Below are 16726 nucleotides of genomic sequence, written 5' to 3'. Positions count from 1 at the left end.
GTTAAAATATATATTTATAATTTTAATAAATGACAAATTAAAAATGCATGAACATTTTTTTGTATCGAAAAAATATCGAACCGTGACACCAAAGTATCGAACCGAACCGAACCGTGAATTTTGTGTATCGTTGCACCCCTAATATATATATATATATATATATATATATATATATATATATATATATATATATATATATATATATATATGAGAGAGAGAGAGATAAACGTGAAAGAATGGAAAAGGGTAAACAAAAAAGTAAATATGAATTTGCAGACAGAACTGATCTACCATTTGTGTGAGGGTTTACTGTAAACTGTGTTTTTATTTATCTTTTCTACAGGACAGACTGTACGTGACGCCTCAGTCGCTCATTGTGGTGAAATCAGACAACATGTTTAGCCTTTAAATCTTCTGATCGTCCGATAATCTTCTGTTCTGATATTTTACAAGAAGAGACAAACTGACTTCCTGCTGACAGTCGGAGGGTGGAGGCGGCTTCCATTAGTGAAGAGCGCTGAGAGAGTCTTCCTCCTCAAATCTTGGAGCCTCTAAATTTATCATCCTAACGAGCTCCTTGCCCACTTTATGCTTCATCTTTCTAATTTTAGCAGAGAAATGAGGCGACTGCCAGACTGCTGCCTCCTCCCTCAGTGAACGTTAATCAGATATTTGAGCGTTTGTTTAGCGTCCTGTCTCCCCGCACCCCCCATTCATGTTCTTGATTTTAGATTAGAACATTTTCAGGTTTTCTTTGTCCTGGATTTTGCACCACTTTTATTCCATCTTTCTTTAGCTTGTGTCCTGTTTCTTTGCACTCTTGTCTTTATTTATACAAATTTTTGTTCCATTTTTTTTCTCCCAGCTTCCTGCTATTTTTGACATGTTTTCTCCTGCTTTGTTATTTTGCACATTTTTCCAATTTTCTGTAAACTGAAAATCTTTGAGTATTTTTAGGCTCTTTTGTCTGGTGTCTGTCAGTTGTTTAGTTTTTGGTTATTTTTTTTTCATTCCCAATTTTTGCAAGTATTTCATTCATTTTCCATCTCTTTCTACTTTCCCCCATTGTTTTCACCATTTTTCTTAACTCTTATGCTCTTGCTCTGTCCAGCCATTGAGTTTCATAGTTCATGTTTTGCATCATTTTGCCCTATAGTCAAAGCTCAGTGTAAATAATACACTGAAATAAATAATAAGTGTAAATTTGAGCACATAAGGAAAGAAAAAACAACAACATCATGAGTCAATGAAGAGAAGCTCCACTGTAGGTAAAACTGAGGAATAATTTCACAATTCAAAGAAAAATGAAACAGAATTGATCCAGCATGGAGTTCATGCTGCTACAGACGACACGTAACTGCAGCCTAATCTGCAGCATCAGGACGGCGTATCTGAGCTCTGATCTGAGCTCCATGCTGGCATCAGGGCGATGTGTGCGATCCAGCCTGGCTCGGGTTGCTTTCTCTGGGCGTGGCGCTGAAAGCTGCTCTTCCTTGTTTTGATTGTGAGCAGGGAGAGGCTCAGGCACTCCGACTCGGGCCCGGGGACTCGCTGACCCCCGACAGCGAAATCATTAGGACAAGACTGAAGATAGAAACTGTCAGGCACCCACTTGCCTTATCCTGAAATCTAATCAGAGTCCAACTCAACAGGACAAAGTCTGACAGCCCAACAGCAAGGCCATACTGGAGGAACTTTTGTCTTCAAGGTGGCGTTAACTGACTGAAATGGAGACACACACACACTGAGCTCAACTGCTGGCCTCGCGAGTCGGTGTTTCTGATCTCCAGTCCACAGATTTAAATCTCCTCGTTTCCTTTTATGTTTTCATTTTTTTCCCGTTCTGCATCATTTTAATTGTTTGGAAATGTTTTAATTTTTTTGTGTAGCTTCCTCATCCTCGTTTCTTCTGTCCAGCAGGTAAAAATGTTCAGGATTCATAAACATGATGAATTAAAAACCATCACTGTGCTGCTTTCCTTCGTCCAGAGATGCAGATTTACAGTCAGATTAAATTTGCTTTAAGAGCCGAGTCCTTCGAGCAGATCACTGCATTTTCCAGCCTGAATCATGTTGGGTCTGCAGCCGTGAGAAAACTCAGACTCCTGCATCATTATTTCCACTTCTCCCTGAACCGAAAACCCACCTCTAATTATTTTCTTCGTGCTCTCAGCCTCACAGAGCTCCTACAGTTCAAACAGCCACAGGATGAATAGCCCGTTTCCGTCGAGGATTTTGCTGCTTCATCATTCAGCCGCTAAATCTCTGAGCTGCTCCAGGAGCACAGAAGTGATCAATGAGCATCCTGGAAGCAGCTGGGATCAATCAGTACTTTGTTCTGATGACCGTGACTGTGGAAGGAACACCAATGGGAGGCAGCGATTACGTCCAGGTCCTTGAGTTAACGTGTCCAAAAGAAAACTGCAACTAAGATCTCTTCTCCTTCTCTGTCTCCTTCTAATGTTGAGCTTTATTTATGAGGAATGAAGTAAAAATGCAGCAATCTGACATTCAGTGGCAATCTACACTTTTACTCTAAACACTTATGTCCACCCCTTTGATGTGACCATGTTGTGCTTTACACACTTGGTCCAGTTTTTGTGCTGTTTCTGGCATATTTATGCCTTTCCATGTCTATTGCACCATTCTGTCGCAGTTTCGCATGGTTTACAATTATTACAATTATTTTTTTTCTGTTTTCCATCATTTTAAGCATCTTATGGACCCTTTAGCTCCGCTGTCCTACACACCTTTTTGTTTTGGTCTCTCTTCTCTTTTGCCCATTGTTTCTTTTCTGCCTTTTACTGCTTTGCACTATTTTTCTTTTCACTTTTTAGCTTGGATTTTGTCTTTGTTGTCCTTTGTCTAGCGCCATCACCATCATCTTTTATTCTTTTGTCAAAGTGCCAGATTTTATATCTGTGTGGTGTAAAATGTGTCAGAAAAGTACCGTCTTTATTTATCGAGGACAAAGTCAACTCAGTTTGCTTTATTTGTAAAGACAAAAATATTGGAGAGGAGAGCTTAACTATCAGAGACTTCCCCATGAACAGCAGTTCACTGAGAGAAGGAAGAAATCCTTAACAGAATCCATAACACAAAGAGACTGAACCAGGAACCTGGTCACAGGTGTCCTCAGGCATCTTCTCACTCCAGGAAAGATCTCCATACCTGCACAGGTGTGTCATCTGGACCAGCGGCCTCTCCACTCTAAGTATAATCAACATGCAGCCACAAATCAAATCTACCCAAACATTCAACAGTTTCTTGCGCAGGTTTTCACATTCCAGTTTTGGGATTCTGATTAACTTTTTCTCTCTCGCAGTGATTATCACCTTCAGGTTGCGTCATTGTTGCACATTCATTACTTTTTCATGTAAAATAAGTGATTTTCCATCTCTCACTTTGTGCCCAGATAAGTATCTGCAGCTTGGCTCTCTGAGAAAACAAAGAGCATTTCTGCTCACTTTCTAAAATCACATTTTTATGCCTTTACTGTTGTCACATAGTGGGCGATGTGGACACGCAACTTTATGAACACGATAACTCAAGGAGTGGCGATTACTAAAACCTAAAGACCAATTCAACTATTAGCAACCTTGACCCGAATGTTAAGGTCAGAGGTCAAGTTTTCTGAAAATTTTGTGAAGGTAATTTAGGCATTTGACAAATAGGGTACAGGTTGGCAGATCATTCCACACTGCAGTAGCATCACTACCAACTCTGGTATTGTTATTAGATCGAAATTAGCAGAACAGGATCTTAGTGGAAAGAAAAGTGTAACTTAAAAATGCAATATAAAAAATGTCTGAGCCTTTTTGTATTGACTGTCATGTTTATTTTACTTATAGACTATAGCAGATTAAAAGAACAGAAGGTGACCCAAAGTGCTTTACAGACAGGCATACATTTACACTCAGGTCCACAAACAACAGTTTAAAAATAAAAAGCAGAAAGGTGCGTTTTGTTGAACTCGTTGTGGAAAGTAAAAGTCACAATGATTTAGTGATCATTAAAATGTGTTCAGCCTTTGCAGATTGATGATTCATTTCATAAATCATGACGCACTGATCTCCCCAGCATACACTCTCTTCACAGGTTAAAAGTATCGGTACTGGTATCTGTAATACTGACCCAGTATGTATGTGGTATTGGACCAGTACCAACATTTCCAGTATCACACACTGCAGGCTGTGAGGTACCAATCACTATTCGATCATGTGTACTCTGAGACAATGCCGCTAAGAATACGTAATGATTACACTACAGCAGGGGTAGGCAATTCCAGGCCTCGAGTGCCGGTGTCCTGCAGGTTTTAGATCGCACCCTGGGTCAACACACCTGAATCAAATGATTAGTTCATTACCAGGCCTCTGGAGAACTTCAAGAAATGCGGAGGAGCCATTTAGCCCTTTAAATCAGCTGTGATGGATCATGGACACATCTAAAACCTCCAGGACACTGGCACTCGAGGCCTGGAGTTGCCTACCCCTGCACTACAGTTTAATAAATTGTGTTCACTTCTGGTGACACAGGTGTTTCTGGGTGACCCAGCAGGCAAATGTTTTGCCACCTAATGATTCTCCTCCTGGGAGGATAAAAATGGCTTTGACTTTTCTGTCTTGTAGAAACAAAACAACCTCAAAGAGCTTCAGATGATGAATAACATTGACAAAGTTCCTCCTGACTTCCTGATACTGGCCACAGAAGTACAAAACTTCAATTTTCCATGCAGCTTAGAGTTCTGAGAAACTTATCTGTTCCAGCACTGAGAGGATGATGAAGTGGAGGGTGGACAGCCTGTAACCTTCATCCTTTATTGTCAGGCACACACAGGAGTCCATTGAGTGGAGACAGGAAGCAGAGGTCTTCGACTGTCTCCAGATACTTTACCTCAGTGTGGACTCGATGAAACGGCGTCAGGCTCCTTCTTTGAGTCCAGTCTGGACTTCCAGACATGTCACAGGAGCTTTATTTCATCCTGGAGTCGCTTTGATGTATGCCTCAGTTAGAGGAAACCTTCACAGTAAATCATTCAGCTGAAAGCTCTGGATTAAAGACATTAAAGAGAAGGGGAACGTGGGTTTGAAATAAGTTTAAAAATGGCATTAAAACCTTTTCTTTCAGCAGCTTCTGTTCAAAGTGTCAGAGGCTGGAGGTTGTCCTACTGGGCTGTCAGCGTTACATAAGGAGTGAGGGTGTGGTGGGCAGATGTGCTCCCAGCTGTCAGTTCTCTGCTAAAAAATAGCTTTTTGTTGCTCAGCCGGTTTCTGTCTGCTGCTCAGAGTTTGGTGCCGTCTCCAGTTTGCAGAAACGTCATGGAGGAGAGAGAGGAGCTGTAAATCCACCACAGCACGCTGCTGAGAGCCGTCATGTTCACTTTGAAACTTAAAGGTCACAGTGTGCCTGAAAACAACTTAAAGAGAGACAGACCTGCAGCTTAAACATGAATTAAAAAACCTGCAGTTCCTCTGATGTCCAAAAGAGGCTCCAGCAGTGAATCAGTCCCCAGAAACTGTTACAGCTTTACAGGAGAAATAAACATGTTTACAGTCTCAAGCAAAAAGTCTTTGGTCTCCATAGATAATTTCCCCCTTCAGTACATCTGTATACATCTATGTATAACTGACCAGCATTAAAGAGAGCGTGGCCTCTTTGATCAGTCTGCTGTATACTACAGTGGTCCTTTGCTACAATGTGGCTCGCTGTTTCGCTGAATTGTTTTGTGCAATTTTGCATGCTTTTCTTTTTTTTTTACAGCACATTGTGTTCTGCAACCTGATTGGCTGTAGACCATTGTCAATCAATCTTGTGTCGTGTCTCCTGTACAGTACAGAATGCGTTCAGCTTGTCACATTTAAATCTTTGATCGCTAGCAGTGACTCTGAAGTGCTGTACTGTATGTCTGTAAGTTTTCTCCCCAACAAACACAGCAATGTCGACGAAACGTTTTGCACCGTCAAAGGCAACCGAGGGTTTTTGGTTTCATTCTATAATACTGGACTTATTTTTCTACGAAGGTTTGAACTTTGAGAGTGTTTAAACAAGAGAGAAAGGTGTGAAAATGTTCGTGCCTGTCTGAGAAAAGTGTATAGAGTGTGTAGTGAGGGGTTTTACGGTCTTAAAACATCTATAATAATTGTAAAATATAAAGTTAGCTACTTTGCAGATTTCACCTATCGCGGGTTATTTCTAGAATGTAACTCCCGCAATAAATGAGGGACCACTGTAATAATCATGAATGTTTTTTTTTTTTATGTTTAATGGGTTTTTTTTAAGTAGATGGACACAAATTCAGGATTACTGCTCAGCAGGATAAAACTGGAAAAACTTAGGATCCAAATAAAACTTAGAGACGGGACTGCAGAAACTGGTGGCTATGTCCATCTTTTATATACAGTGTACATTTTTTGGATGATACAGCATTGTTTCTGAGGGTTTGTTAAATTCCTTCAGAACGTTAAATAAAATTTAGAAAATACAAATAAAAAGTGAATACCTTCAGCATGAGGTTAATAGCTGTGTGTTTTTTGTTCAGATATTAGTTTTTAAGTTAAATTGAGAGCAGGAAGACTTTGTGAGTTTGTGTTTCTGGGTTTCTCCGTTGAAAGTGTTGACTGACTGTTTAATGCCGGACTCCAGCAATGGTGGTCTGTTTCATCCCTTCACTGATTAAATCAAAATGTGTTTGCGAACTTGCAGCCATGAACTATAGTTAGCTGCAGCTCCTTTTACTCTCTGAACTCTGTCTTTCTTCTCTTTATGGAAAATGTCCTCCACACATTAGCTGTCCAAACATCACCTCCAAAATGCACAAATTGAATAATTCAGCCCAGTTAGCTGAACAAACCCACACCTTCACGAAAGTTAATGGAATTAACGAGCTGCACTTAAGTGTCTGTTGACATTTGTGTCTTTAAACCAACATCCTGTCCTGTAACGAGGCCACGCTGATTAACTCCTTGCTGCACAGACACGAAGCCGGCGTCCAGCTGAGGACTCTCCAACAACAACTGGCCACTGTTTGAAGTGTGAGCACGTGTCCTGCAGACCTGAACAACAACACCAACGTATCCAGGCCACCAAAGAAGAAGAGGAAGAAGCAACCAGCTCCTTAATGAACTGCACTCCATTACAGAAAGTGGAGCTCTGTGTTTATAACTGTTATTACAGGGGAATAACCGCACTCTCCAGCCTGTATGCCAAAATAATAAAAAATAAAACACCCCAGGATACTGAGGAACCTTTTCCTCCACCAGGAGGAATTTTAATCAAGAGTTATGAATTTAAAAAAATCTTTAAAATGGTCAAAATAAAAAAATGTGACCAAATGAAAATAAAATAAAGAGTAGAACATTAAAGTCACCAAATAAGATTTAAAAGTATGAGACTAAAATCTAAAAGTAGGGATATGTCAAAGTATAAATACAGCATCTTTAAAACACATTTTATTCAAACCTGGCATGGTAAAAAACAAAATCATTCACTGGGGCTGTATCCCAGTGGGTTAAAAAAAAATGAAAATGATTAAGAAGAAAATTTCATGAAAAACAGAAATTCAGTTGAAAAAAATAAATTATGATATATGCAACTTTATAGATACTTTATATTTTAAAATTAAAAAATAACCATTTTGATTTTAAAATATTTAAAATATTTGGATTAAGAGACAAAAAGATTTAAAAAAAAGAAGAAGAAAGAAATATCTTCTAAAATGAATTATTATTAATGTAAGGAATCATTAAGAACATGTGGTGACTGTAAGACTGAGTCAAAAGTGTTGACTTATTGTGTCCAGAGTGCAAGATAAAATGTATTCTGTTCAGTAAAAAAGTCAACGTCACACACATATAGATAGAATGATGTTATTTCAAACTTGTAAATATAATTGATATAACAAGGGAAAAGAAAAACTTAAAAACATCAAGTTTTCTTCAAAATCTCTATGTCTACACAATGTTTATGCTCAAAAAGGAGTAGGATGAAGTTAGCACTTTTTTCAGTTTACACGTTACCTCATCCTCTAACACCTGCCCTGTTTCCCTCCCAAACACTCACCTGACTCCATTCCACCAATCACTGCTTCAGTGTGTAAAACCCTCTTCACTACTTCACCTTTCAGACTGTTTTCGTACAAAGGCAGGAATCTGTTTGGTTTCCCTTGTTGTGTTTTCAGGTGCATGACTGTAGATATGCCCTGCCCCCTCCAGCTTCCTGTGAGCATCCTCTTGGGGAATAAAGCCTCCTCTATGTCCTCTGGTTTGACAGCGCTGACAGTTTCTCTCATCAGAACTTATGATCTGATGAGGACGAAGCGAACAAGCAGTTCCATGTCTGACAGTGTGAAGGCTTGAGAACTTCAAACGCCGACTCTGCATATTGCTGCGATGGCATCAGAGGAATGTTTTTGGAGCAGTATCATCACCCTCATCACCCTGACCTTAGGTGAAAGTTCAGATTATTTTATATTCATGAAAACCCTTGTTGTGGCTCGTGAAAAGTAAAGGTGAAGCCTCAAACCTGAATTCTCTGTAATGTCCAGGGGGGGGAACTCCTCTGCTCAGATTGTATAGAGCTCGCCTTCTAAGAGAAAATGAGCGTCCTTCTCAGGTGATGGGTTTCTGGTCGCAGATTGAATGAAACATGATGATCATTTTGGAGGTTATGGTCATGGTAGAGTTACAGAGGAGCAGGAAGTAAGGAACAACAAGCTGCCCAATGAACACGAAGTAATCCTCAGTTTTCTAATGTCTGTTTTCTAAAAGACAAAACAAAAGGGTTATGATGAAAACAACTTCTAGCTTGAAGAACTTCACGCTAATGACATATGGCAAACATAAGAGATCATACAGAGTTCAAACAGATGATTTAGCAGCTGGCTCGAGTCTGCACGCAGATACAGACATAAAAACAAAAGATCAAATAACCTGAAAGGGGTGGCGATCCATACAGCACAGTAGCACCATATTCATTTATTGATATTGTCTCGATACAGGGACACCAAATATCAGTGTTCTGTTAAATAAACAAAAATACTCAGGAAATATTATGAACAGAGGGCCTCACCAACATCCTGAGACAGCGTTAGCTGAGCAACTAGCATAGCTCAGACTGAAGTCACTCAGAGAGATTACTGTCTGGTTTATAAATACAGACAGATTGCAGACTCATGAGTGAGTGAGTCTGTGTCAGTGAGACCATTCAAGTGGACTCGACTTAACTCTGGTTACATTCCTGTAGATCAGAAAGGCTGTTGAGCACACATGTAATAATTAAATTTGTACACAGCTTCACCTACATGATTTTCACTGATTTGTCACTGTTCATTGCTGTATTATCAGAAAAAGATTGCATGTAATTGCTTCGTTGACATTTATTCAATCACACACTGGTTGCAGACTGACTGTCTTATAGCAGGTTTTAGTGACAGTTTGTTTATCTGATGTCTCATTTAGCAGAAAAAAAACATAATCTTACTTGATAAAACAGACAGATAACTGTGAGGACAAAATCTGCAGCAGAAAAATGTGATTGTTATTGCAAAACTCAGCGTAATCTCTAGAATATTGTATGGTCGGGTGTCTGCAGAACGACTTCTGACCCATGACGTTCTCTTCAGGTTTAACAGGTGTTAGTCAATGTGAAATAGACTGCTGTGATTGGTCATAAATCTTTTTTAGAAAAGAAAACATGTTCAGTGTTTAGGCAAGTTCAAATAAACATTTAAATAACTTCAAAATAAAAGCTCAACAATTTTTTTCACTGGTTGTACAGATGGGCTGCTAACAGATGGCTCCACAGAATTAACACGCTAACACTGATGCTTCAAAAAGAACAGATTCACCTGTGAGCGAGTTGACACCTGGGATAACAGTGATGTCATCAGGTTACGATAAATCTGTGGAACAGTCTGCACCGCCCCCTGTGGGAGTAACGTGCAACTACTGGAAAAGATGCAAGGGCCCAGTGATCCTCAAATCTCACAGGGGTTACAGGAGGAGGTCTGGTGCAACTTTAGGGGTGGGTGGGGCTTTTTCAGCTTTTATTGTGCTTTTATTTTATCGAGGAAATAAAGGTCCTCAAACCTGTGCACGAGCCTCACAGCATGTGGGGTCACCTTCTGAGCTTATGACTCCCAGGCATTTGTTTCCACATGTTTGCCATCCTAAATCCTTAAAAGGTTTCATGTGAATATCCGACAGTTTGGCCATCAGGTGTTGCTGTTTACACTGAAAGAATGAGTTTAAACTGGTACAAAGTCTGCAAAGAACTCTGCAGTGAGTGTGTGTGTGTGTGTGTGTGTGTGTGTGTGTGTGTGTGTGTGTGTGTGTGTGTGTGTGTGTGTGTGTGTGTGTGTGTGTGTGTGTGCTGTAGAAGCTGTTAAGCTTTGTTGATCTTTGTGATTACATGTCGTTTTGGCTCCGACGGCTCCGAACATTCGTGGGAGGTTTGGAGAAGCATTAAGTGGAAGATGGAAAGTGTTTGGCTGCTGAGCACGGAGCTTTTAGCACATTCCTGTGCAGCGGCGGCAGAACGTGGTCTGGGTTCAGTCCTGGTCAGCGCACTCCTTTCTCCTGCTGGAGAAAACTTAAAGCCCGTCAATCAAAGCCTGAGTCAGCGGGTTGCGGTCCTGTTGCCGATAGCTGAGCCGGCAGCGAAGAAAGGTGCTTCTTTGTTTGGAGCGTGCGCTGTCTTTTCTCTGCAGGCGGACCGCGGGGGAAAGTCCCCGACCTCCCCTCAAAGTGTAGGGGAGATTATTTAAGAGCCAGCTCTGCCTCAGTGAGGGGTAATTACTCTGAGTACTCTCAGGCTGCTGCTCGCTGATGATTTTATGTGGCCATGTTGGATTTATGTAAGGCGACCTGCAGGCCTGCAGTGTGACGGCCTCAGGTGGGCAAGGAGCTGCCAGAAAGTCCTACTCAGACTTTCAGTTTGTGTGAAGTTAACGATGGTGTGATGTTTGAGCTCAGCAGAGGGCCGAAACACTTCGTGCTGCTCTGAAGTTTATGCTCCATCTGAGGCTGAGCTTCAAGTCATTTTCATTCAGCTTTAAATATTTTTGTCTCCAGGAAAGGTTCCCATTAGTTCCAGGTTCTAAAGAATACTACAGCATACTGGTGCTTCCAGGGAGACGCTGTGAATCCAGTCTCATCGCTCGTCCTGCACAGGAAGTTCTCGTTCTGCTGCTCCACTGCAATCACGCCTCCCATAGTTGCTCGCCTTTCTCCATCCCACCGTCTCTTACTGCCACAGCTCAGTTTAATCTGTAAGTCCTTCAGCTGATCCACAAACAGTTCAGAATGCCTTCACATACCAAACACCACTGTAATCCACCAGTGTGGAGTGACCTCAGGAGACAACTCAGTGTGGAGTGGGTGAGGACCTGCGTGCATCTAAAGGTTGACCTTTGACCTCCTGTGACCATGTGTCCTCATATGGGGGATTGCATTTGAGCTTTTTTATTGACGACGATAAAAGACGATGCTTAGTCATTATATTCATCTTCAGTTCATTTCAGCGGGGATCAAACATCTAGCTCAGGCTAAATCCCCTCCAGAGCGTTGACATCCTACTAGCTGGAGTCAGCAGCTGGGGATCAAACCACCAGGACCTTCATCCTAAACCCACCCAGATGTGATGAGTGTCGCTGTTAGTGTCAGATTGTTTTGAAACCATCACTGAAACAAACAAATTCAACTAAACAAATCTGCACGAGGAACAGACTGACTGTAAAAATGAGACAGAAGGAGCAGGACAGGTAATCGTTACCAACACAGGTGAGAACAATCAGTGCGTCAGGTAAAAGAACACTGACACTTCTCACATGAATGTCGAGGTTTTTAAGATCATTGCAGGCTCGCTGGGAACCTCGTGAGCTCCTGGAGGACTCATAGCACTGGATGAATCCCTCTGATGAGCTGTTCAGTCCCAAACACAAGGACAGCATAGAGGTCAGGACTCAGCACTGCCACCACAGCATAATTACCCTCTCCACCTCCGCCTCACTCCTGCGTCTCCACCTGCAGCCCTGACACTAAGCCTTTATGCCCTGTGGATTTTGTGGTTTGAGGCTTTGCCACTCTGTACCTGCGGAGAGTTTTTGGCTGGCTGGGGATCCACAAAGCCTCCCGGCCACCTCGAGCTGTCGGCCCAGGCCGCAGAACAGTAAACCTGGCTGAGGCCAAGACCAGACTGTGGTCAGGTCAGAGCCTCAGGATTCCCCTCAGTGTGCAGGAAGCAAACAGCTAACATGAAACTCTGCAACAGCAGCACACATCAGTGATTTAATCCTGAGATGAGCTGCAGGTTCTTTTCTTAATGAATCATTTGGGCTGAAAAACACCAGAAAACAGGAAGAAAGCCCAGAGTGACACGTCTGCTGCCAGTACAGGATAAATAACCTGACCTGAGGTCACGCTCCGCAGCTTTACTGCTAAGCAGACTGATGATGGTGCAGATGGCTAATGGATAATACTGTAACAGACTAATACAACAGAATAACACAGTAACAGGCTGTCTTGACTTCAATTCTTGTGCTCTATCGTTTTATCGAATCTGTGATGTCTTTTTGTATTGCTGCCTGGTTTGGTAACCTGACGGTGAAGAATAAGAATCAGTTGGGACTTCTGGTAAAAACTGCTAGCAAAATTTCAGGGCGCTGGCAAGATGAACTTTTGGCCATTTACAATTAGGGATGGGTACCGGTATCCGGTGCCATAATGGCACCGGTTCTGACATAAACGGTAGTAACCAGACCGAAAAGCAGCGCACATTTCGGTGCTTTATTTCGGTGCTTTTTTCCCCTGAGATGTCATACACTTTGAATTCTAGCCAATCAGTTTACGTTTCCGAGGATAGTAGGCGGGTCCAGGTACGTACGTTCTTTTAGAGCAGAGCTACAGATTAAAAATGCCCAAGGCGAAGTGGTCAAAAGTCTGGCTGTACTTCACAGCAAAATATGCAAACTCAGCAGCCTGCAACAAGTGCTTTAAGCTGATACTGTGATACTGTCAAAGGAGGTAACACCTCAAATCCGATGAAACACCTGGCGACACATAGCGTTTTTTTTTTAAAAGCCGAGAAATGCGCCGTATTTGATAGCTTGCTGCGAGACCTCACACCGAGCACATCTACTGTGGGTGTGGTGCCTGTTATCGGACCCGGAGTTAGCATCATCCCCCAAAAACCCAAAGAGGAGAGTCCTGGCCCCTAGCCCTGCCAGTGTAGCAGAAATGATGACGGATGATGATGCAGCAGCAGCCGTTCTTCTCTGCGTGAGTAGCTTAATGTTGTTCGTGTATAATTTACGTTGAGTAGGCTAACCACGTTATTAAATTAATGCATGTAAGGTGAACTAGCAAACATCATCATAGCTACATGCGGCTGTCTTCTTGTTTGATGGCAGATCCTCCCGTCACCCTGGCCAAAAAGGCTAAAATGACCAAAGAAAAAGTGGGAAACAGCTAAACATGAGAGGTTTTTGGACAAAGTTTGTGTTTTTTCCATTGTTTAAGCACTGCTTCCAGCCAAGAGTGATACCATATATGCCCTATAGCTGCAGAAAAGGCTAACATTGTTATCTTTTTACAAAAAACAGCTGAACATGAGAGGTTTTTGGACCAATTTTGTGTTCTCCATTCTTTAAGCACCGGTTTAAGCACCGTTTAAGCACCGGCACCATTTCAAAAGTACCAGTTTGGCACCGGTATCGGATAAAACCTAAACGATACCCATCCCTATTTACAATAGAAATGTGCTCAGAAAGGCTCATTCTATTATTAATTGTGTGAACCATCCACTTCACAGTGAGTTTGAGTTGTTGCCTTCCGGCCGCCGTTTTAGAGTACCTCCGAGGAGGACTAAAAGACTCCAGGTCTCTTTTATCCCTACTGTGTCTTGTCTCCTTAATGGCAAATAATTGTCCTTGAACTTTCTATCATTATTATTGTTATTATTATTTTATAGTATTGTTCTGTTTATTTTTATCCTCCTGCTGCTAAACTAATTTCCCCTTGTGGGACAATAAAGAAATTGAATTGAATCTGTTCATTGTGTGCGTGGTGGGGGCGGGGCTTAAAACAACCTGAAACAGTGAGCAGAGGAGAGAAATCAGAGCACTTCCTTCCTTCTTAGCTTGTCACTCAAAGCACTTTCTACACTACTCTTTTACCAAATCACACACACATTCCTACATCACTTCCTCTGTGCCCGAGGACGTTGTCCAACATTTATACATGATGGAAGCATCAGGGACAACCTGGGGTCTGCTCAGGGACTTGGGGACCAACCCACTGATATTCCAGTTGGTAGGTGACCAGCTGGATGCCTGGACCACAGCCACTCTCAGACTGCTGAAACACATGAACTTAATGACACTGTGATTTCACAGTGTTTTCACTACCCCTTAATAATGTTTTGAGTTTTAATTGCACTATACATTACAAACAATACATTTTAAAACATTAAAATTATCATTTTAAATTAAAACTCTTATGAAGATTCATTAACCACTCCATTTTCAGAAAAAAGGAATTTTCTGGCAATTATTTAATTGTTCAGACTTTAACAGGCCGACTGTATTTTCACTGTGATTATTGGCTGCTGCCATGTTGTCGTTTCCTCTCCCATATTTAATAAAAAGTGCATTCTGGGTAAACTTTCAAGGCTCACATCGGCATTCAAATATTTTAGATTCATGAAAGGTTTGTTTTTCACCTAAATTTGAAAGTAGGATCATTTTTCCAGCCCTGATTTCTTCAGGTTCAGAATCATTTTGTAAAGGCTGACTGTTTTTCCTGCGATGAAGCTGAAAAATGTCTCTGCTGTCATGCTTTCCATGATAACCCAGTCAGAAAATGTAATTTAATTTTAATTAAATCCCACAAGCCTTTGAGTTTACACAGAATGCATGCTTGGGCGTTATATGAATTATGAGAGAGGGGTCAAACATCCACCCAGGCATGTTTCTGCTGCTCTGCGTCACACATGTTTAAACTGGAGCTAATGGTTTCAGTGGAGAGCTAGCTGATGCTAATGCTCGGTGAGTTAAACGTTCGGAAATAAGATCATTAACAGAGGAAAGTTCTGACGTTTGTAGTATTTGGCACCTCTGGGCCACCGTAGCTCGGTCCTGCAGCAGGCTGGTATCAGACGTCCCCTCTCTGCCTACACTTATTTTCTGTGTGAGAGCCATCAGCAGTATTTCAAACATGCAGAGAACAGCCAGCAGCATTTAAGGGCCTCTGAGCTCTTGGCAGCTTGGCGTTCCCAATGAGCTCCTCTGGGAAGCTTTAACTGTGTGCAGTCGGAGCTCGAAGTCCTGAGAATTTAAACCAAACGGCCTTTTAAGACCAACAATAAAATCCCTGCCATACAGACTAAGCTGCTTTGTGCGGTATTCATTTCTGGAGTTATAACCAGCTTCCTGTCACCAGTGCTGTGCATGGAGCTGCTCAAAAATAACGGAAAACACGCCGCCGTCCTCCTGCTGTCCGCCTCCCTCTGTATAGCTAACAATTTTACGTGTTCATGAAGGTGAAGTTTTCCAGCGCTATCTGAGGTCCTCTCTGCACATGCCCAGTTCACTCCTTTTCTGTAAGTTAGTCCACATTGAGGACGATTACAGCCGAGTTCGAACAACCGAAGTGGACCCACATTCACACTGAGCCACTCTACCAAACACACATTCTCACCCTTCACATTTCTGCAGGTCCCTCAGATTCTCACCAAAGACTGTGAAGAATTTCAATTGAGTAAGTTTCATAGAAATACAGAACCTTTGAAAACAGCATGACGACACAAAGTGTTTAGGAAGTCTCTCCTTTTCATTCCTGTCAGGTTTCAGGGCCTCTCAGCTACGATCCACACTTGATGATCTCGAGTGTGGCCTGATGTCATCAAACTGGAAATTAGATCCAGCACAAAGATCTGGACAGGCGGAGCTCTGAATGTTTAGAGGTTGAGGTCGGCTGAGAAGGTGGCCTTCATCAGCACAAAGGTTAAGCTAATCAATAATCAGTTGAGGTGGCAGCTTTGAAATCGCTGCTCAGCTACACTTCATGTCCTGGACAACACTGCCACTGTGTGGACAGACAGCATAAGAGCAGCAAGTTCACAATTACTCCTAGGGTCAAAGGTCAGAGATCAGGGATTTGTTGGGATTTGATTTGCCCGTCAGCCTCAGCAGTTTCATCACTCTTTAAGGTTCGACCAATAGAAACTGTCAGCTGATTGGTGTTTGATCACATTCATCAAAAACTAAAATGTGACCATCACAAACATCACAGTGATGTCATGTCTGGTGGATTTAGAGAGAAGGTGGATAAAAGTGCTTCAGTTCATCATCTGAGAAAATATCAAACAAGAAGTCCCATTTTCTACATTTGTAAGACACCTTTAAAAGTTTAAAATCAGAATTGGATTCACGGTCCTCTGACACCCAGGCAGACCATCCTTTATTTATGAAAGTTTTAGCTCCAGAATATTAATTTATGTTAAGTTTGAAGCCATGTAAAAATAAAAATAAAAAATAAAATAAAAAACATGAGAGGGTGGGTCAAAGTTCAGCTCTTTAAATCAGGGGCGTCATAAGGCCCGGGCTCCAGAACCAGCCCGCCAGACAGCTTTGGAGAATATTTAGCAAATGCATTCCCCCATTCATACCACACTGAATCAATTTATAAAAATAAAAACTTAATTACCCTATAAATATGGGACAGTATGGTCT

This window comes from Mchenga conophoros, linkage group LG17, assembly GCF_057382185.1.
Source record: "Mchenga conophoros isolate Kocher_MC1m ecotype Shallow Benthic linkage group LG17, M_conophoros_male_GT1.1, whole genome shotgun sequence".
Classification (NCBI taxonomy): domain Eukaryota; kingdom Metazoa; phylum Chordata; class Actinopteri; order Cichliformes; family Cichlidae; genus Mchenga; species Mchenga conophoros.
The sequence above is the reverse complement of the archived record's forward strand: the minus strand, read 5'-3'. Positions refer to the sequence as shown.